We start from the raw sequence: 23,840 nt of genomic DNA, 5'->3' as shown, positions 1-23,840 counted from the left end.
CTGGTCTACCCACTATTTCGTTTCCTGTGTTGCCTGTGTTGTAATACCACTCTGGAGCATTGTGGGAAATAAAATTGTGGCAACATCCAGCCATCCATTGCTGCTTCTGCTATCTGCCATCACTCCCAGGTAAGCCCATCACAGCCCATCAGACAACACATTGCCCTCTCAAAACACAGAGCCAGCTCAGAGAGAAAGAACTGAGGGGACACTGCCCAATATTCTTGAAAAGGCAGTCCAGAGTGTGGAAGCGACTGAAAAAGAAATGAAAATCTAAGTGCAAAAGTAAGACACAAGTTACCTTTAGGGCACCGTGATGTAGTAAATCTAGAGCTGAGCCAAGTAATTTGTGTAGGCCATCATCATCATCATCATCATCATCATCATTATTGGTGTTAGGGGAGGGGTACCTCTGGTAGTACCTACCTCTGGTGGTCCTTCTGTCCACCTTTGGTCCCCACCCTACACTCAGCTCTCACCTGTGGCTCCTAAAAGCTGTCAGCATGCAACAGCAGCCACATCCCAGAAGCAGCTTCGACTGGCCAGTTAAACCTGGTGAGGGTAGCCGATGAGCCTTAAGCCCTCTGGGAGTCAGGGACTTCCCCTGAATGTGAAGGCAGGATCTGGCGGATTGAGCAGATGAGACCGATAGTGGTTAAGAAGGCAGTTTCTGCATGTGCTGTGGAGAGAAATGAGGGGCAGATAGGGCTCATCAACCTGGGAAGGTAGGCCATCTAGGAGAAGGAAAACTCTGGTCCTAAACCTCCACTGTCTTGCAGGATATCTTTGGGAGAAGAAAAGACTGAGGAGTAAATCCGCTACAAATCCAGAGGAGAGACCCTAAGGCGGATGTACACCAGCAACTCCTGCAGCCAAGCTGGAGCCAAATATTGCTCTGCTTTCTTTTGGACCATATCAGAGAGGCGGAGAGTGAGGGTCTTGTTGTCTGGGCAGAGCAGGACCTCCACACACAGTGCCCAGGCTTGCACCCCAGGGAGGTCACCTTGGTGGTTTAACTTCACCCTCACGGGTGCACTCCCTTGTCTCTTGAGACAGACGGGTAGTTATTATTCTTTTTTTAAAAAAATATATATATATTTTTATTGCGGGTTTCAAACAAAGAAAACTCACCAAACATATACAATACCTTCACCAAAAAGTAACGAACAAAGAAAAACATAAGTAAACAGAAACATGAACATAAAATAAAGAAAATCATAACTGTTCATAACACATTTCTTCATAACTAACTGGACTTCCTCGCATCTCCCTTCCCTGCGTTCTCAGTAATAAAGTTATAAACAGCAATTTATTACCTTATTTCTGATCTTATTTTGTACTTCTCAAATATTATGTCACAAACTTCAAATAATTTTTGTCAAATACTTATCAGCTTGGTTTAAACATAATATTACTTCAAATTTCATCCTTTTCTTAAACATCACTTAATCTCATGTGTCTTTCAACTAAATTGCTGGTACCATGTTATTTTCAATCGTAGTTATTATTCTTAACGGCAAGTATCTTAACTCAGAATTGGGTTTGTACTTCATATGGGATGCAAACCACCAGGTGTGGTCTTTCATTTGCATAGGTAAAGGTAAAGGGACCCCTGACCATTAGGTACAGTCGTGACCAACTCTGGGGTTGTGGCGCTCATCTCGCTTTATTGGCCGAGGGAGCCGGCGTACAGCTTCCGGGTCATGTGGCCAGCAGGACTAAGCCGCTTCTGGCGAACCAGAGCAGCGCACGGAAACGCCGTTTACCTTCCTGCCGGAGTGATACCTATTTATCTACTTGCACTTTGACGTGCTTTCAAACTGCTAGGTTGGCAGGAGCTGGGACAGAGCAACGGGAGCTCACCCCATTGCGGGCATTCGAACCGCTGACCTTCTGATCGGCAAGTCCTAGGCTCTGTGGTTTAACCCACAGCGCCACCTGCGTCCCTATTCATTCGCATACAAGGCTTCTAAAACTGCCCCCTTCCAACATCCCCTCATGCCTCCAAAATGCTTTCCCAAGGTTGCAGACCCCTCTGAAAGTGAAACCTAATGGAGACAAGGCACTGCTGACAGAAGAAAACATCGGCTCGCTCCTGCAAGTATGCCTGACAAACATGCAAAGGTAGGGAATGGATCCCAGACTTTACGAACAAGGGCGTCTTAAAGTTATTTTTATAATTGAGATGCCATCTCTTGCACCCCCAACGACCTCATCTTTGGATTGTTATTACAGTGTGCATTGAGACATTTAATCTTCTTGTCATACCAATGAGGAAACTGTAGCGATGCTAAGGATTCCGACGGCATCCCTGAACGTCCCAAATTCCTCCCCTGCGAAAAATCCAATCGCAATGCCGGAGCCTTACAAGAAAAGTAATCTCGCTGACCTCAGAAGGATTACTAACAAGTTTTTCGTGTGGATTGCAGACGTGGTTGGTGCTATTTATAGTAACAACTGGAAACCCAACTCCAGCTAAGGAGGAAATTAAGTCATGCCGCCATGCCTCAATTAGGAGCGGGCTTGGCAAGATATCCCAATGCACTTGGTGAATATTTTATGCATCAGGAAAACGGAATAGAATTTATCATCGAAACTCAACATTTCTCAGAGTAACCCTAGAAGATGCCGTAAGACCAAGCAGGACTCTGCACAGCTCCTGCGGAGAGGGATTCACATTCTGAAAACACAAACGCAGACTCGTTTTACCCGGCTGAGAAACAATTGCTTTAATGGATTATTTTGTCGGAAATTTCTCTCAATATCGTTGCTTAGGAATGTTTATGTACAGTTTCGGGGGATATATTTACATTTCCACCATATGTCTATTGATATCCTGCAGCTGCCTCTGTAATTTACATTTAAACGCTAAACTTTGCCACACATAATCATTTCACTATTCCAGTAATTGCATGCTTCTAAATCCCTCAAGTATCTTAAATAAATGTTAAAATTAGATTGGGGGGGGGTGTTTCACCCTCCCAAGTTATAAGAGCAGCAAAGGACTCGTAAATGTTCATCATTGTATACATATATAAATAATTATTGATTTGGTATTGACCCGAATTATCATCTGCTATAATGCTGGGTATAGATTGAGCAGGATTTGTTTCGCTTAAGCCATATGTATGAGTTGCTTAAGAAGATCAAATCTATCCATTCTGAAGGAAATCAGCCCTGAGTGCTCACTGGAAGGACAGATCCTGAAGCTGAGGCTCCAAGACTTTGGCCATCTCATGAGAAGAGAAGACTCCCTGGAAAAGACCCTGATGTTGGGAAAGATGGAGGGCACAAGGAGAAGGGGACGACAGAGGACGAGATGGTGGGACAGTGTTCTCGAAGCGACCAGCATGAGTTTGACCGAACTGTGGGAGGCAGCGGAAGACAGGAGGGCCTGGCGTGCTCTGGTCCAGGGGGTCACGAAGAGTCGGACACGACTAAACGACTAAACAACAACAACGAGTTGCTTGCGCTGGCTCAAAGGGGTGGGGTGGATGTGGGGAGATATAGCTTCAGCATCCACTCTTATAGTCAGGAGCCCCCGCCATCTTTATTATGTTGCGGACTCTCATTTTGTTTCACCAAACCCTTCAGGATACAAGAGCCCCACAAACGAACATTGCATGCTTGCCATATTTTATGGCTCCAGATAAAGGCTACCCCAAATCACTTGTGTACAAATCAAAGCCAAGATGTGACGGAGACATCCGTGCACAAACTACAGGGATTCCATTTCAACTCTTCCATTCGTGCTAATTTCCTCTTTATTAAAATTCAAGCCTTTTGGAGCCTAGAAGCAAAATTGTCATATGTAGGCCGGGATAATGCTTTTGCTGTCAAAGAAGTCTGCGTGAAACTCAAGCACGTGCAGTTCCAGAAGATTTGCACGGCTCGAGAGCCACCGATGAGCTGAGAGGAACCTGCAAAAAAAGTCAACCTGCCTGCTGAGGTATTCAAAAACAAAACAAAACCGAAACCCCAGCTCTTGGAAGACAAGTCACTAGCATACTTGCAAAGGAGACAGAAGCCTTTGCTTAGTAGCTCCATGAAGCCAGAGGAGTTTTTTAAAACATCTCACCAATTAGGTTTCTTTGTCAGGCATAAACCCCATGCTCTTCGTTTTGAAGGAAGTCCTCATCACAACTTCTGTACAGAAGATTTTGCATAGCAAATAAACCCATAAGGGAGATGGGTGTCTTGTGTGCAGATTTACAGCAGCCAATAACTTGATGGTTTTAAGGAATGTAAAGATACCTTTCAGGAAGTTACTATGAAGGAGGGATAGGTTTATTATTATCTTCCCAACCTACATGGCATATATTTCTGCAGAGATTTGGCTTTGGTTATTTGCAGCCTTGCCATGTTGACACGTTGATTCATCCTTACAGGTGTGACTGTCAAGCAAAAGGCTTTTTATTCACTGTGACCGTCTATACCAGATCAGAGGCATTTTTTGGTGTTTTTTGTTTATTTGGTTTTATTACATACCATATTTTTCGCTCTAAAAGACGCACCAGACCACCAGACGCACCTAGTTTTTGGTGGAGGAAAACAAGAAAAAAACTATTCTGAATCTCAGAAGCCAGAACAGCAAGAGGGATCGCTGCACAGCGAAAGCAGTGATCCCTCTTGCCGTTCTGGCTTCTGGGATAGCTGCGCAGCCTGCATCCGCTCCATAAGACACACACACATCTCCCCTTACTTTTTAGGAGGGAATAAGTGAGTCTTATAGAGCAAAAAATACAGTATTTTGTATTCCCATCTTGTATTTTTCTGTTGTGAACCTTCAGGTGAAGGATGGGATACAAATTTAATAAACGATGATTATTATGATGGTGTTAACTCATCACATCAAAGTGCATGATTTAAAAGTTTAAATCATGGAGATTCTTTGAAATGGGTCAGGAGGCAGCTATAATCAGCTGTCTGCTGGCCACACTGAATGCCCCTTGGTGGGTCCTCTCATTTCCTCTGTGACAAAAGGTGCAGACTGGCTGGGCAAAGCCTTGGGGTAGACTACAAGGGGAACTCTGCGCTCTGTGTGGGGCTACCTTGGAAGGTGGCCCGGAAACTCCAACTAATCCAGAATGCGGCAGTTAGTCTGGTGACTGGGAGCAGCCGCCAAGACACATAACACTGGTCTTGAAAGACCTACACTGGCTCCCAGGACGTTTCTGAGCACAATTCAAAGTGTTGGTGCTGACCTTTAAAGCCCTAAATGGCCTCGGTCCAGTAGACCTGAAGGAGCGTCTCCACCCCCATCGTTCTGCCCTGACGCTGAGGTCCAGCACTGAGGGCCTTCTGGCGGTTCCCTCATTGCGAGAAGCAAAGCTACAGGGAACCAGGCAGAGGGCCTTCTCGGTAGTGGCACCCGCCCTGTGGAATTCCCTCCCATCATATGTCAAGGAAATAAACAACTATCTGACATTTATAAGACATCTGAAGGCAGTCCTGTTTAGGGAAGTTTTTAATGACTGATGTTTTAATGTATTTTAAATCTCTTGCTGGAAGCCATCCAGAGCAGCTGGGGAAACCCTACCAGATGGGTGGGGTATAAGTAATAAATTATTATTATTATTATTATTATTATTATTATTATTATTATTATTATTACTACTACTACTACTACTACTCTGATCTACTCCTAGACCATAAATTGAGGCCTCCATCCAGCGTTTCCTACTACTACTACTACTACTACTACTACTACTACTACTCTGATCTACTCCTAGACCGTAAATTGAGGCCTCCATCCAGCGTTTCCTTTGCTTGTGTTTGGAACAGAGGTCCCTGAAGAGGTGTAACATTATGAGCCAATGGGGTCAGGGAAGCTGAAACAGAGCCAAACCACTGTTTGAGGTACCAACATTGAACCCCATCTTCTTTAATGAAAAATGTAAAATTTGTAAATAATTGATTTGTGTGCTGCTATTGGCCTGGACTCGACTGGCCACGAGCATCCCACCTACTGTGTCCTTCTGACGTTCTGCTCCACATTTTGTTATCCTCAAACCTCCAGTCAGCTGGAATATGGGAGGGGGCTTTTTCACTCATGCGAACCCACCAGACTGTGGAGCCCCATGACTGGCTCTCTCTTTGTTGACTTTTTAGCATTCTGTTCCTTTTCATCAAGTCTTCGAGCTGATTTGGGTTATTTCCCCAGCTTTCTAGGAGTCATGCTTTAGCTGACTTCGTTTTTTTTTTTAAAGAAAACTGTTTCATTTTGTATTTATTTGATGCAGCTTTCCATTCAGCAAAAACAAACAAACAAACAAAGGTTCCGAGGGTGATTTATAAATATCAGTATATAAGACAAGACCCAACACAAAAGGAAAAGGGACTGGGAGGGATGTGGGGGGAAGCAAACTCAGGCACTAATTTTTAGTTTGAGGAGAGGAGGAACCAAAAGTTGAGGTCCTCTCAGCTAAGCTGACATCAAAGCCTGCAATTCCATCTCTTCCCCTACAGATTTTATTGCGCTATGTTTTCACTTGCAATTCTGGGCTACTTTGGGGCCAAAAGGCAAGATGGAAATGATTTCATGAATGAATGAATGAATCAGGGCAGATGGGAGATGTTGCAAACTCCGGTTTTGTTTAAATCTTCCAAAAGAGCAGTTTTCATGTAAGTTTGTCCCAATGACTCTTTCTGGAATCAAAGTATGAAATCAAATATTTTTGCTGACAGTTTTTAACATAGTCCTTTTATATTGTGGAGTTTTTATATATTGTTTGTTTTGATTTGTTTCACTGTAATTTAAAATTGCTCTAAGCCACCCTGAGAACATGTTGAAGGACAAGATATGAACCAATCCAACACAACAGCCAAATGTAGCTCTACTTTTCATTTAATGCCAGTACCAGCCATCTTGGTTTTTGAAACTGAAATCACTAAAATCAAGCACACAATTTGTGAAGCTCTAGGAACACACAAGCCGCATATGCAACATGTGCAAAACATGGTTTCTCCCTCCCTCCAGCTTTACGTTTACAAAAGAGCTATAAATAATAATTGACTTTCAAAATTAATTTTCCCAGTCACATCAGTGGAAGAATCACTCCTCACCGGGGATTCCATAAGCAAGCAACTTATAAGGTTCTCCACTAATAGAGTTAGTTGTAATGTAAACACTTATGGCATTAGACAAGCCTTTCTGATTTGCATTTCATGCTGATCCTACCATGCCCCAGTCAAAGCGCCACAAGATTCATGTTCATTAAAATAAACAAAATTCAGTAAACAAATGCTTTGGCTAAATGGTGCCTTCAGTACACTGAGAACAAGAATGCAATTAGCTGGAGTGTTTACGAAATTTTAATCCAGGGGACTGGGCTCTCAAATTGCTGTTTACATTTGTTTAGCTGCTTCCATTGCCAAGAATAAGTAATTTTGTAAAGCTTGGAGGCGTCACATACAGCAGAGACGCTAAGTGTTCCACTGCACATCTGAATAAGCCCAAACAGCTCACTTTCCTCTCAGATGTCACAGGTTGGCACCGTTCTCTCTGTCGCATGCTTTCCGCATTATACGCATTCAAATCCATCCACAATGGACTCAAAATATAATAGGGCATGACCCTCAAAACATGATTTTTCAACTTTGATTTACTCAGCCAGAGGCCCCTGCTATTTGCACAGGAACAGCGACATTTAAGGGAAAATGCGGAACATTTCTAAACAGTGTTTTGAAAAGGAGCAAAATAGAAACAGAAGTTTGAAATACAATTTGAGTGGGAATTCTTCAAATATACAGTGGTACCTTGAGTTACAAACGCTTTGGGTTACAGACTCCGCCAACCCGGAAGCAGTACCTCGGGTTAAGAACTTTGCCTCAGGATGAAAACAGAAATTGTGCACCGGCGGCGTGGCGGCAGCGGGAGGCCCTATTAGCTAAAGTGGTACCTCAGGTTAAGAACGGTTCCAGGTTAAGAACGGACCTCCGGAACGAAGTAAGTTCATAACCAGAGGTACCACTGTACTTCTATTTTGCCCTTATCCAGTTTATCCTCTCTGATACACTGCCGTCCAGTTTATCATGCTCACAGTTATGCAGTCAAGCATGAAAACAAAGTGTTTCTTTAGCACCACACTTTCATCACAACCCTCTCTTATTCCATGCTACGATTCACAATCTCTGCATGTTGAATCAACCCAGAAATCAAGGAACCTCCTTGGTTGGATGGAGGCCGCTGTGCTCCCTTCCCTGCCAAAATTCCAGAGCCGATCACAGCATCTGGGGTGGCCTCTGCAACGCATTTTTGGCATGCTCAAAGAGACCAAGCATGGCTGATCTCCCTGAGTGTGCCAGAAACCCTGTGAGACAGCAAGGGAGCACTGTTTTCACGGATCTCATGCAGTATTGCTGGGCTTCGTGCTTAGGATGCTCGTCCCAGTGATGGCCCTGTTGTGTCTTAGAACTCTGGATCCCGTTCCTCCAACATCCAGTGTCTAAACAAGGCAGATTTTTACCACCTCTTTTTATGCTTGAGACCACAAACACGCATTGTGGTGATCTAGTGCAGTCCAAGGATGTTCCTAGGCTTTGCTAGGTTCCCTTTCTGCATGGGATTATATTTGCCTGTTGTAGAATTATTCAGCTGCAGCTTATTAGTTTTGCAGTGTTCATAGACACACAACAGACATCTCTGTTTTCACCAGACGGTTGTCATCAAGCTTCCTAGAGGCCAAATGTCAAGAATCTCCTTGCACTGCTTCCTCTAAAAAGAAAAGAGCTACCGCATATCATTATATTTAAAGTAATGATTATGAAAAGTAATTAAATTGTTAGATTTTTCAATGTAAACTATTTTCAAAAGTCTAAAACAAACCCTCCGTTAATGAGCGAGATTTCCTAGAAGATACAGGAACTCTGTAACTATTTCAATTATTTAACTGTCTGCATCAAAATCTATATGGTGCGGAAGACCGTGTGTGACAGCAGCACTTAGAGAATATAAAAACCCTACAAGTTTTCAGAAATATTAACTATCATGTCAAGCTTAATATAGCTTAGAGTGAGATTTAAACCCTTTAGAAGTATCAACAGCTCCTACCTCTAGATTATTAAATATGAGAGCAAGAGAAGGGAATTGGATTATAATAACATGAAGCTATTTGAGATGATAGCTTTGGGAATGTGTTATTTTCACTGCAGGCCAAATGAAAGACGCAATGCTAAAGATGAATGAAATATGAATTATTCCAACTGGAAGTGGAATTTAACTTGCAAAATATTCTTGAAGGACAATTGAGACAAGTGCTGCAACTAAGACACACAATTCAACAGGGCATACTTTGAGGGAACATGAGGGTTAATTAACGAGTTAAACGAAATAAAGTAATTTCTGCTATTGAAACGCAAAGGATGGTTGTAACCTCTCTATACCTGCAACGGTGGAAATAAACAACTGGCAGAATATAAAGCATGAATGTGATGAATTATCTTCCTCCCCAACCCCGCCCTCAAGGAACAGAAGCCCAGGTACTGGAGAGGGAGAGGTAAGTGGAATGCTCACTCACGCTTGAAAGAGATTTTCTAAACCCAAAATGGGTGTCTGGTGTTCTTCTAAGCACAGTATTGGCCACAACTTTCAGAGCTTCAAACTGAGATCTAATACCACGCAGAGCAAAGGATTTCATTTGTTTATTCATGGAATTTATAGACCACTTAAATCATAATTAGCATTTCTAAGCTGTGTGCATAAAAATAAACCATGCAGAGAAAAATAAAATAAAATTCTATCATAAACCTGAAGACAAAATCCCCAAAAACCTACCGGAACAAGAAAGTATTTTCCATATGCCTGAAGTTCAGCAAGGAGTTTGCATGTTTAATCTCCGTTGGCAGGGAATTCTACAGGCTACACGAAATGCATGGCTTCTTGAAGATATGAGACATCCATCTGTGCCGGGGGGACCACCAACAGAGACCTCCCCTCCCCCTGGGATCTCAGAGTTGTTAAGAGCCTTGTAAGTTGATGCAAGAACCTAGAACCTGGTCTCATAGCATATGGGCAGCCAGGACAAGCTTTTGAGCACCAGAGGGGTGTGCTGGCAATAATCTGTCTCTATTAACACTCTAGCTGTGGCATTCTGCACCAGCTGGAACTTCCGGACCAAGCACCCTGTCAGTGGGATCCAGGGCAGCTCCAAATATGTGTGGTTCTTTCATTCCCATTAAGCTGCACATAGCCATTAAGATATGCAGTAGTCAAAGGTGACCCAGATCACTCTACCAGCTCAACTCTTCAGGGCCTTCCAAGTTCATATAGGATGCCCCATGGGGACAATGTGCTGTGCTCCACTCACAGTATGTCTCAGTCTCAGTCAGTTTTATTGCACATAGCCAAAGGCTGCCGCAATGTACACAGAATTATTTGACAATTAAAAGAAAATATACTGAATTGGTAAAAAAAGACTTAAAACATTTATATTATTAAAACATTACATACTCTAAACAAAGCTATAAAAGTACCCCAATGTACACATAAAAACATTAAACGATAAAATTCATAAGCATGTATGTCTTGATTAACGGAACAGGAAGGTGGAGGAAATATAGAGAGATTTGGCCTCAGTAAGAATGTGCTGTGTCTGATGCTGAGTTACCTGCAAGCAGGTATGGAAGGGCGCTGGATTGCAACGAAGAATCTACCCCACTTCTGTCCTAGGTTGGGACCATAGGTAATGGTCTGCCTCCATTGCTCTTTTTATTAGGATGTTGTTGTTGTTGAGGGGGAGAAGGGGGAGGTGCAATAGTACTAGTAGAAGCACCACCACCACCACCACCTATCCTTCATCTAAGGTGGTCAGGATGCATCCTTCTTCCTCCTGCCCTCTTTATCCTTACAACTCTAAGCTAGCTGGAACCACAAAGCTGCTGTTCAGTGAGCTTCAGGGTTTTCTTGGTGGTTTTCATGGCTTCGGTTTTATACGGCTCTTAAACCATCTCCTGGATTCCAAAGGATGGAGAGGAAGTGCATAAATATGTCAGCCTGAGCAAATGGAATTCATAGTCACAAGCTGTGGTGGCCACTACATTACAGAGTTTTAAAAGAGGATTAGACAGATTCATGGAGGGCAGAGGTGTCAATCACGGGATATTAGGCATGCGGCCAAAATGGCATAGTGGTTAGAGCATTGGACTAGGACCTGAGAAACCAGGGTGTGAAGCCCCACTTGGTCCTGAAGCTCGCTGGGTGACCTTGGGCCAGCCATGGCCTCTCAGCCTAAACCCACCTCACAGGGTTGTTGTGGGAATTAAATGACAAGGGGGAGACCCCTGTATGCCACCTTGCGCTCCTTGGATAATACAGGTGGGGTATAAATGTAATAATAATAAAATAAAATAAATGGCGTGGGCACTGCACTTCTGAATACCGATTGCCAGGGGTCAAACAACAGGAGGCGGCTGTTGACTTTATGCTTTGCTTGAGGCCTTGCCAGAGGCATCTGGATGGTCCAGCATAGCTCCTCTTAAAAGGTAAAGGGACCCCTGACCTTTAGGTCCAGTCATGACCGACTCTGGGGTTGTGGTGCTCATCTCGCTTTATTGGCCGAGGGAGTCGGCGTACAGCTTCCGGGTCATGTGGCCAGCATGACTAAGCCGCTTCTGGTGAACCAGAGCAGCACACGGAAACGCCGTTTACCTTCCCGCCGGAGCGGTGCCTATTGATCTACTTGCACTTTGACGTGCTTTTGAACTGCTAGGTTGGCAGGAACAGGGACCGAGCAACGGGAGCTCACCCCGTCTTTGCGGGGATTTGAACTGCCGGCCTTCTGATCGGCAAGTCCTAGGCTCTGTGGTTTAACCCACAGCACCACCCGCGTCCCCACAGCTCCTCTTACGTTCTGTAAAATGAGTATTTTAAGGGAACGCACAAGTGCTGCATCTGTGTATGTGTGTGTTGATTTGGGTCAAGGAGTGAGGAGTGTGCACTTCTGTCCAGAAGTTAAGCCCAGGAGCAGGTTGCATAACCATAGGGATAAGGTTCAATCCCTGGCTCCTCGGGGTCAGGCTGGGAAAAAGTATCAATCCGTGTAGACAATAGTGAGCTAGATGGACAATGGCTGGACACCGAGGAATGTGAGGCCAACCTTATCTGCTTTTTTGATAGATCTACTATTAAAGGTTGATCATGGGAATGCCGTGAACATAGTATAACTTTGTTCTTCAAAGAAGCATCTGGCAAGATGGTGCTGGGGGACTTCTCCTTTCATCCCTTTTGCCTCTGGGATGCCCTAAGGTCCTGTTCTATTTAACATCTACCTGAAACTGCTGAGTGACATAATCCGGAGGTTTGCCCTGAAATGTCATCAGTGTGCAGAAACACTCATTTCCTGTCCCACAGAGGCTGCTAAAATTCTGAACAGGTGCCTGTAACTGGAATGGGGTTGATTGAAAGTGAACAAGCTTAATCCAGTTTGGAGAGAAATGCTGTAAGTGGGTGAGAGAACTGGGGAGGACCAGGTGTCCAGAGGTGCTTTATACCACCTTAGGTTGCTACACAATCTGTAACCTTGTCTGGAGATGCACTAATGACACCCAGGCTAGGCAACTACAACACACTCTAAACTGGTACAAAAAGTGACACACTCTCTCTCTCTCTCTCTCTCTCTCTCTCTCTCTCTCTCACACACACACACACACACACCTACATCTGGTGACAAGTGCATGTCTGGGCCCAATTCAAAGTCCTGGTGATTACCATATTTTTTCTCTCTATAAGGCTCTATAAGGGGAGATGTGTGTGCATCTTATGGAGCGAATGCAGGCTGCGCAGCTATCCCAGAAGCCAAAACAGCAAGAGGGGTTGCTGCTTTCGCTGCACAGCGATCCCTCTTGCTGTTCTGGCTCCTGGGATTCAGAATATTTTTTTTCTTGTTTTCCTCCACCAAAAACTAGGTGCGTCTTATGGAGCGAAAAATACGGTACCTTTGAAACCCAGCACAGATTGGTGCAAGGTTCCCTGAAGAACCACCCGCATCCATATAAACCTTAAAATCTGATTCTGAAATCCTGCTGAGTTGCCCACATCCTAAGATATGGTTTGGCAGCAGTGAGTGTGTAAATAATAATACTAATAATATTTGTACCCCGCCTTCCCAGGCCGGAGCCAGGCTCAGGGCAGCTAACATCATAAAACTAACACAGTATACAAAGGACATAAGAACATAAAAACAGGCAGTCAATTAATTAAAATACATTTTAAAATTAGTTCAGAGCAAATTAAAATCTGAACAGATGGCAGTCCACAGGTAAAAGTGAGGTGTCTTCATTGGTACTAAGCTGAATACAAAGCAGCAGTGTGATGAGGCTGCTTAGAAGAAAGCTAGCCCTGCGTGTGCCCTGACTGCTTGGCATCCTCATTCCACCTGAGATTCCTATTCCAGGACTTTGGCACCTCCCTCTCTCCTCATCTCCTTCCTACTCATTGTCTTCCCCTGCCTCTCCTGGAATAGTCACCTCTGCATCCAGAAACCAGCCACAGCACTTATCTCTCTGCTCTCATTTCCTGAATCATGCAGATAGCTCAACCAGTACAGCATGAGACCCCTAGATCTCAGGGTGGTGGGTTCAAGCCCTACGTTGGATGGAAGATTCCTGCCTTGCAGGGGGTTCGACTAGGTGACTTCCAACTCTGCAGTTCTATGATTCTATGGCCAGCTCTACCACTTGCAGTTGTATTTGTCCATGGAGTTTTCTTGGACTGCAAGAAGATCAAACCTCTCCATTCTTAAGGAAATCAACCCTGAGTGCTCACTGGAAGGACAGATCCTGAAGCTGAGGCTCCAATACTTTGGCCACCTCATGAGAAGAGAAGACTCTCTGGAAAAGACCCTGATGTTGGGGAAGATGGAGGGCACAAGGAGAAGGGGACAACAGTGGACGGTTGGACGTGTTTTCGAAGCTACCAGCATGAGTTTGACCAAACTGCGGGAGGCAGTGGAAGACAGGAGTGCCTGGTGTGCTCTGGTCCAGGGGGTCACAAAGAGGCGGACACAACTAAACGACTAAACAACAACAACAAAATCACTTGCAGTCACCAAAAGGTCTCCTGCTCCCTGAAAAAGCTCCACCTATTTCCCTTTGGCAGCCCATGATGCCTGGAACTGCCTCCAGGAGTGGCTCTGTGCAACCACGTTTCTTATGCCCTTGAAGACCCTCCTCAAAACTCACCTTTTCTGGGAAGCCTTTGAGTCATCCCCCCCTAAATCCCTACTGTAACTTTGCCAAAGTGATGTTTGTATACAGTACAAAAATGCAGATTTTTCCAGGTATCTCTCGATATGTAAGCAAAAAGCATTGAAAAGAATTATGGTTGGATCTACAAGATGAAAACTTGTGTGGTAGGTAGTGTGATACAATTAAGTTCATGGCTTTCCAAAACTATTTCGCAGCAGTTAAATCCAGCTAGAATAAATGCTGTAATTACCTGAATTTGTTCTTCAGCTGCTAAAAATCCATATATCTTTTCTGCAGATTACCGAATTCAGCATTTCTGAGGAGGAAAGAGAGAAGAAATAATTATGCTTACACGCGCTAGTCTCCAAGAAATTATCACAAAGTATAGAGCAGTCTTTTCATGCTTGTCTGCAAAACAGCTGGGCCAACTGTATCATGTGCAATCATACTGTATGCAAGGGTTTAATATGAACAATTGAGGCATGACAATGGGAGTTTCGTGAGCATTAGCTTTCCTACTGGGTTCGAGCGGGATGGAAAATGCATTCCTGGGTGCTGCTCTCTGTTGTCAACAGTCCCTTTGGGAGGGTAGAAGAGTTCATTGATGGTCAAAGCAGCCCAGTGCAGCCCAAGAGGAGTGGCAGGCCTTGGGATCTTAAATTCTAGCAGTGCCCTGCGCAATGCCAAAATCTGGCTCACACACAAACCTCTCACCTTCTATTCTTCATCACAGTTGTGGCACCGGTCTACTACCTTTAGTATCACAAAATTGTCATGAGAGCACTTGGACTAAAATTGTCAACCGAAAGCTTTATTTTTCTGGTTTATCACCACAACAGTTCCTAACACTGGGCTTCAGTAAAGCAAACAATTTAATTAGACAGTGCCCATATGATATCGAGCGACAGAATAATCTTACTGTGGCCAGAATAATCTGGCCACAGTAAGGAAAGTTTGTCCATGGTGTGATTATTTCCCACCTAGTCATTTTGACGCTTTGGCACCCTATTTGCAAAATTTAACCATTCCAAAATACAGCTGTGCTTTCACTCTCAGAAGATTGAATATACTGCCTTCGGCTGTACTTGAGGGTCGATTTCAAAAAATTCCACCGGGAAAACGGTTATGTCCCTGTGGAGATGGCAGTATTGAGTCAGTGGCTGATGTGCTTCTGGTCTGCACTCTTTATAAAGATTTGAGGAGTGAGGTGATTATCCCTCTATTATTATCTGTAATGTGTATGGGTTGCTCGTGCGTAAGTTGCCGCCTCTCCAGGCTTTGTTGCCTTACTAAACCTTTCAGTCTGGGCAGCCCTTCACTTCGTGGCTGCCTCAGTCGCTAGCAGAATCCGTCAGTGGGCGTTTCTTAAATCTTTTCCAACATAAAAGTTGTTTGACACCCAGTCTCCTCCTACTCTCTCTGCGCGGAAGTCTTCTGCGCAGGGTGGGCGTGGGTAGCGGAGGACCCGTGCTCTCCCCGCTGGTGTCCGGTGAAGAGTCCTGGAGCCCTCTCGCCGATTCCCCCATCAGCCCCTCTATATCCCTGGTGTTGCGCTGATTTGCTTCCCCATCTGCGGAGCTGCCTCTCTCCCTGCTGGGCCCTTCTCCAGCATCATTTGAGAGCCTTCCCTCCGCCTCTTGCTCCGATGTCAGTTCCTGACATTATCCATTCCAGGTCTGTCAACCATTGCTACTGTGTCCTTTCTTTGAGCAGATCAAGATGACCAGGTGACCGCAAAAACAGCAAGGTTCTTAGCAGGTGCAACTGGAATAATATCTATTATTTGATTACTGATGTAACCCCCCCCCAAAAAAAATGTATTTTCTATAGCTGTTTTTACCTCTGTCTTCAGTACATTCTATTTTATTTTATTGCTACGGCCAGTGGCTGATGCAAATAAAGATTCTTTCAACCTCAACCAACCTAGCTGTGGGACCCCCTGCAGCCCCCCCAGGGCTCCACCCCCAGTGCGCCCCCCTTAACCTGCCTCTGCTAAAAGGCTTGCACACATATATGAACCAGGCCAGATCACCTTATTTGTGGTATTTTCAAATTTTTAGTCCCAGTGGACTAAATCTGGACTCACTAGCTCCCCATTTTCCTTCAGAATTTTACGAGATTCCGTTCCATATCCAGAGCGCATTTCTTAAAGGGAGGAGGAAGATCTGCACAGAGGTGCATAACGAAAGCTTTTAGCCTTTGTGAAAATTTTCAGATCATAAAATATTAAAAGCACCAGCAACTTAACCTCCAGCAAGAGTTACAAACAACTGCCTGCATCTCAGGATATGGATTATATCAACTGACCATTATAAAAACATTAGCGTCTACCATTATGGTCGTGTATCACAGTAGCGTACATGATGCCACATAACTGTCTAAAATGGTATATTGCGGCAGCACAATAAAAAGGCTTGACATTTAGCAGCACAGAGGCGGAGGATTTTTGCATAGCTTCGTGCAACTACTTGCGGGGTGGTGGGGAAGGAGGCAGAGGGAGAGAGACCAGTTGATTGGGTATGTGTTTCTGAAGAAATCAGCTCGGCTCCCAATCTAGGCTTTGCATGGTGTTAGCTGATAATGAACCAGGGGTAGATGGATTGCCTGTCCTCCTTTCAACACTTCTGTGCTACAAGAAAACAACAGCTCATTTCCCTAACCCTAGAATTACTTGGAACTCTTCCAAGGCCACTTTGCCCTCAGCGATTCGTGCTCTACTTCCATCTCTTCCTTCCTCAAAGGCTTAACTGCTTTCAGATTTGCTTTGTGGATGTACAAAGAGCTTAAAAGCTTGTTCTGACAGCAAGCCCTTTGGGTTCATCTCAAAACAAATTTACTTCTGTCAGAGGCAATGTAAAATATATTTTGCTGTAATTTAAAATAAATTTGTTAAGGAAATTTTTTTTAGAGCAAATTTCTCCTCGGGTCCACAGAGCAAATTGCATTTTATTGAAAAGAATCCAAACTGCAATTTTGCAAAACAGAGACATTTGCGCTGGGAGATTTATTTTTTGAAAGAACTCTGCTGTATATGCCACAGCCTTGCGGTAAGCACAAATCTACTTGTGTAAGACAACTTGGTCACTGATTCCTGTTGAATGGCATTCCTCGTAATTGTCCACAGTGCTTCTCTTAGCTCTGTTTCTTTTGTTTTGCACTATCCTGGAAATCCAGGAGTATCTCAAAATTCGAGCAGGGATAATTCACTTCCATTTCCAAGGAGCACAGGTGCTGAAAGCCAAATTGGCCAATGGGGGCAGCAATCTTTTCACACCCCAAGAGAGTCCCTGGGGGTGACATTACCTTATGATGAAGCATAGTACCCATGGGGCATTCTGTCCCAGATTGAAAGAAAACATCACTGGGAAACTGAGGATAGCCAAGTCGCTGTTTTTAGTTGCATCGGGGGGGGGGGGTTGGTCTTAAAAGGGGGCGTTGATAGCCTTGTCTTCAAGGTAAGCTCATCCTTAATAAAGATGCCTTTGATTGCGCCTGCCCTCTGAAAGACACAATATTCTTGCCCATGCTCATAATTGCAAAAATTGCTCCCTATAATTTTTGGAGCAGTGTTGTGAGGCTAGCACAGAGAGAAACTAAAAGACCAAAATGCAAAATTCATTTTAAAAGGGGGGAGGGGAACGATGAGGTGTTTGGATTTGATATCCCCCTTTATTACTCCCCTTAAGGAGTCTCAAAGTGGCTAACAATCTCCTTTTCCTTCCTCCCCCACAACAAACACTCTGTGGGCTGAGGGACTTCAGAAAAGCATGACTGGCCCAAGGTCACCCAGCAGCTGCAAGTGGAGGAGCGAGGAAGCGAACCCAGTTCACCAGATTACGAGTCCACCGCTCTTAACCACTACACCATGCTTGCTATGAGGTCCAAAATATTCCATAAAACCCTTTTTGTGCCTTTGTGCTGCGTGGGATTGCGATTGTAGCAAATTGAGGTTCACTTGGCAGCTGGCATGATGATGTGGTTTTTTCCTGATGGTGCACCCCACTGCCCACTTTTTCCTGGAGCAATGTGATGTCAAGGGGGGGGGGAGAATCTACCTCTCCCTGGAACTTCCCAATCTGGTGAGTGAGGGTGGCGGAGGAAGGAAGGAGTGGCTCAATGCCATGCTGCCCATTAGCCAGGTGGAGCTGCCCACAGGAGCTTCCTTCAGCCCATATAGAGGCGTGGTTTTTTTAAAAAAAAGAATCATGGCAAGAAAAATTGATGGACTATGCAGAACTGGCAAAACTGACATACAGTGGTATCTCTAGATACGAACAGGATCCGTTCCGGAGCCCCGTTCACATCTAGAAGCAAACGTAACTAGCGACAGCATGTCTGCGCACGCATGCGTCGCTTTTTGCCACTTTTGCGCATGCGCGTGACATCATTTTGAGTGTTTGCGGATGCGCAAGTGGCGAAACCCGGAAGTAACGCGCTCCATTACTTCTGGGTTGCCGCAGAGCGCAACTTGAACGCGCTCAACTCGAAGCGTATTCAACCCGAGGTATGGCTGTATAAGCTACGGGACAAGGATAACTGTGACTTTAAAGATGAATGGGAAGCCTTTACAAAGTATTTGAAGACGCAACAAAGCAAACTGGACTCCTTGGCTGGTTTTGAATAAACATTCACAAACTTTTTATTGATAATAATCAGCTAAATAGTTTGAGGATCTATACAACTGTGTAACATGCAAGAAAACAGCACTTTCAGAGAAATCGAAGACTGGAACTGAGGGAAGCTGGGGGGTGGTTTTTGTGTGGGAGTGTGGGGGGAGGGAGGAAAAATGGGGGGGAATAAGGATGATATGTTTCTGGATAATATGTTTTAATTTTGAATAAAAAAGTGTTTTAAAAAATAAAATAAAATAAAAAGATTGGGGATATCCCCCCACAAAGTTATGTTGCCACCTGCTAGCCTTGTGGCACTTCCATTGTCCCCATGGGATAATAATTTTATTTTATTTTTTAAAGGTGTGAGAGAAAGAAGGAAGGCCCCCGGACTTCGCTGCCTTATAGCCATGTGCCGCGGTGGGCAACTTCCTTGCTTTTTCCAGTAACAGGGCTTTCTTTTGTGTCAGTCAAGGAGGAAGGGACATGGGCCAGCCTTGCAATTGCATTGCCTGAGGGGGGGGGGGTTCGTTGCTTTGTCTGTTGCCTGCCATGTGCTGGTGGCAGTGACTTGCTTGCTTGTCCCTAAAGGGACTTCCCTGGATTTGGGGTGAGGGTGCTGCCTAGCGTGGTGTGTTGGTTAACACCATGTTTACACGAGAGTCAGCGCTTGCTTGCTGCCCATTCCAAAGATCTAATTTGGCAGAGAGATGGCTGGAGAAATCTGCTATGCACACACATGAAGGTGGGGAGGGCAGAGGGTGTCTCTCTCTGTGTGTGTGTGGTGTGTGTGTGTAAGAGAGAGAAAGGAGGGGAGAGGAAATCAGGTATGCACCACTTCTTCCTTGCTACTAGAGAGCAACAATGATGCTTGTAGTATCAGTTGACTTCTAAAAGCAAGCATGAGGTTGGATCTGGCCAGGGTTGGGGTATGGAGAGGCGCTGCACTGTCAGACATAGAATTTAAGAGACGACATAATTCTGGGCATGTTGGAAAGATAAAGGAGGTAAGTTTAATCCAGTCTGATAGTCTTCGAAGCTTCACGTCTTAACCTTTCTTCTTTGTCGCAACACAGACATTTCTAACCTCGGGAGAGGAGGTAGAATTTATTCTTGCGGTTATCTTCAGATGTGTGCATTTTCTATTTATCTCTGAGTTATACGTTTCTCGGGTTATAAATATATAGACTCACAGGGCCTGAACTGGCAGTGGCTAACCGGGAAGGAAACCTTGGGGTCATAGCAGATAGCTCAAGGAAGATGTCAAGCCAGTGTGCAGCAGCTGTGAAAAAGGCGAATTCCGCGCTCGGAATCGTTAGGGAAGGAACTGAGAAGGAACAAAGCAGCTAATATCAGAATGCCATTATATGAATCTATGAGCCTCACGTCAAAATGGGACACCATGGAGCCGAAAAGGGCAGTGAGAATGATCAAGGGGGTGGAGCAACTCCCCAGTGTGGAAAGGTTAAGACATTTGCAGCTTTTTAGTTTAGATTAAAGGTGAGTAACAGGAGACGTGACAGAGGTGTATAAAATTAAAATTCTGCGCAGTGTGGAACAAGCGGGATGGATAAAACCTTTTCTCCCTCTCTCATAACAGTAGAATTTGGGGACACCCGATGAAATGGAACGTCAGAAGATTCAGATAAAAGAAAAGTACTTCTTCACAGAGCACACGGTTAAATTATGGAACTTGCTCCCAAGGGAAGTAGAGACGCCCACCAACTTGGGAGGGTTTTAAAAGAAGATTAAATAAATTAATGGAGGACAAGGCTACCAACACCACGAGCCATGGGTGGTTATGCTTTATCTCCACTGCCGGAGGAAATACGTTTCTGAATTCCAGTTGCTGGAATGGAAGAAGAGGAGAGATCAGGTCCTGTCTTGGGAACTGATCTCTCCTCTCTGGCTGGGTTTCCCCAGCCACTCTGGGCGGCTCCATTATATTAAAAACACAATAAAACATCAAACATCTAAAGCTTCCCTAAACAGGGCTGCCTTTAGGTGTCTTCTAAAAGTCAGATAGTTGTTTATTTCCTTGACATCTGATGGGAGGATGTTTCATAGGGCAGGCGCCACTGCCGAGAAGGCCCTCTGCCTGGTTCCCTGTAACCTCACTTCTCACAATGAGGGAACCGCCAGAAGGCCCTCGGCGCTGGACCTGATGGGGGTGGAGACATCTGGCTGGGTCTATGAGAACAGTATGGTGGACTGGATGGACCACTGGCCTAATTCAGCAAGTTCTTCTTATGTTCTAGTATCAGCTAAATAAAATGGTTTTTAAATATTTGCTTTATATTGATCTTTCCATCTTGAAGATGAAGCAGGTTTGGTGGTAAAGGGACTACTTTCCGCTCCGTAGGTGGGATCAGAAGCAAGTTCTTCCTGGGAGCAGACAAGACGACCTCAGGGTATTTTAGAGGTAGAGGAGGCAGCATAGTGGAAAAGAGCTGATGGGGTGGCCTAAGAGGTGGGAATTGGTGAACTAAACCAGAGTCACAGCTAGAGGGAGGCTGGCCAGGCTTTTTGCCCCAGGGGAAGCCTCTGGAGGGGCCACATTAAGGTTTCCAACCTGTGTTGGTGTGTATGCATGGTTTTGGTTGTTGTTGTGTTGTTGTTGATTTTTTTTGCCAAACTGGGTCTTTCACCCGGGTGAAATAAAGCCTAGTTTCGCCCCTGACTTAACTCCTTCCTCTCTTGCAGACCTCAACTGGAGTACTGTGTCTAGTTCTGGACACTCCCGTTTAAGAAGCATATGAGCAAACTGGAGCACGTCCAGAGGAGGGTGGCAAAGAGGGGAGGAGCCTGGAGACCCAAGTCCTAAGAGGAAAGGTTGAAGGAGCTGGGTGTGTGTAACATAGAGAAGAGATGCCCATGGGACAATATGTTGCTCATCTTCAAATATCTAAAGTGCTGTTACATAGATGGTGGAGCAAATCTGTTTTCTATTGTTCCAGGTAGTAGGTCCTGAACTAATAGCTTCAAATTATATTGGGGGGGGGGGAGAGAGTTTGGATTACTCATGAGAAAGAACTTCATACCTGAAGGTATGAAGAGTTTATATACCTATCAGGGGGCCATATTCAACCAAGTGGCCCTGATGTGGGAAATCTATGTGATTTTATGTTGTGAACTGCCCTGGGATCTACAGTTATAGGGTGGTATGCAAATAAATAGGGACACGGGTGGCGCTGCGGGTTAAACCACAGAGCCTAGGGCTTGCCGATCAGCAGGTCGGTGGTTCGAATCCCTGCGATGCGGTGAGCTCCCGTTGCTCGGTCCCTGCTTCTGCCCACCTAGCAGTTCGAAAGCACGTCAAAGTGCAAGTAGATAAATAGGTACCACTCCAGCGGGAAGGTAAATGGGGTTTCCGTGCGCTGCTCTGGTTCGCCAGAAGCAGCTTAGTCATGCAGGCTACATGACCCAGAAGCTGTACGCCGGCTCCCTCGGCCAGTAAAGCGAGATGAGCGCCGCAACCCCAGAGTCGGCCACGACTGGACCTAATGATCAGGGGTCCCTTTACCTTTTTATACAATACAATACAATACAATACAATACAATACAATACAATACAATACAATACAATACAATACAGTACAGTACAGTACAGTACAATAAAATAACCTACACAAGGACTTTTGCTAGCTCCAAAGAGCTTCCCTGCACTCTCCCTTTTCCGTGCCCCCGCCCAATTGGATTGGTGTGGGTGGGCTGGGGGAACCCCCGTGTAGGACATATGGGGAGGAGGGGGCTGATCATTCCATCAGGCAAATAGAAATGCTTGCACTACACTGAATTCCTCCCGGGATCCTATGGAGGAGTTTGACATGGGCAGGGAGTTAAGACCTTCAACAAGATCCTTTCTAACTCCATGATCCTATTGTCTCCCAGTTACTACTTGTGTATCTTCTGCAGTTCAGAAAATATCACTTTCTGTGCTGCTGTTGTTGAGAGGATCACGATTCCTCCTCTGATGGTTTTCCAGTTTTGTATATTAGCACATTAGTGAAGACAGACCATGTGGAATAAACCTTTAGCTACATATTTCTCTGTGAGGCTAGGAATTCTGACGCTGCTTCTAGCCATTCAAATAATAAGTAACTTAAACAGAAGGAACCCAAGTAATGAAGATGATTTGGATGTGGTCCAGATGCAGCTACCTTATTTGCTTAGACACCATTTATTACGGTTACATTTTATTACGGAGTAGTAAAAATTTATAAGGCAACATCCTGTGTTGTTTCCCCACTGGGATAAATGATACAAATGTACTATTAAATCTCAATGCCTTCTACCAGCATGCCAAGCTCCATTCCATTTCTGTTTTCATAACGTGTCAACAACTTGCTATTTTTACTCAGCGGAGCCTTTTCTGTATTTAAGATATTTAAATCTTCTGCAAAAACAGGAAGCTCCAAAGGCTTACAACCCTTATATCTCCTTCCTATGACGTTCAACGGCATGGTGGTTTAAACAAGAACCTAAACAAAGAAATTTGAGGTTGTATTTTCTTGCTTTTCCTGTAATGAATTACAGGTGCAGGGGCTTTGATACTCACTGGGACCATTGCATAGCTAAAACTTCCCTCCCCAGCTGCAATCTGGATAAAATGTGGTCCTCCAAAGAGCTATGAAATTGCGCCACCTGAGCAAGGAATGACACAGGAAGAACAGTAATAAATAGGCAGCATCTGGAACATATAGACCCTGAACCCGCAAGCACAACAAGAGTAGCTGGCAAGGTGAGTCATGGGTTTGGGGTCACCCTCCTGACAGTGGTATTGCTGCTGCTGCTTACCAGAGTGGTCCCAGGGCAAGGCAGAGTGGAGGTGAGTTTAGGGCTACATGGGTGCACTGGCAGAGCCAATCCAGTGCTCCTGATGTAGCCTTATTGGAGTTCACGGATTGGGTCTGCGTTGCTCTCGGACAGGCGGAAGGAAGTCAAATGACACCGAGGGTTGGGTCAGAGAAAGAGTTCTTTATTTCTGCTCTCCGGAACAGCAGAAAGGCACCTGCGTGGTGTGTCCACAGCAAGTCCAAAGAAATG

The 23,840-nt window shown here is 44.8% G+C and overlaps 1 protein-coding gene across 22 annotated transcripts in view; it reads right to left on the bottom strand.

Moving 5' to 3' along the window:
• ADGRL3 (adhesion G protein-coupled receptor L3) overlaps positions 1–23,840 on the bottom strand; it is a 548,667-nt gene that overhangs the window by 408,989 nt on the left and 115,838 nt on the right. For all 22 annotated transcript variants that reach the window (XM_081176098.1, XM_081176093.1, XM_081176095.1 and 19 more), the window contains exon 2: positions 14,435–14,500. The gene's annotated coding sequence lies outside the window, so the exon portion shown is untranslated. The remainder of the gene's footprint in view (positions 1–14,434; positions 14,501–23,840) is intronic.

Source organism: Podarcis bocagei, assembly GCF_964188305.1.
Source record: "Podarcis bocagei genome assembly, chromosome: 17".
In the NCBI taxonomy this organism is placed as follows: Eukaryota; Metazoa; Chordata; class Lepidosauria; order Squamata; family Lacertidae; genus Podarcis; species Podarcis bocagei.
Note: the sequence above shows the minus strand (reverse complement) of the source record. Positions and strands in the feature narration are given on the sequence as shown.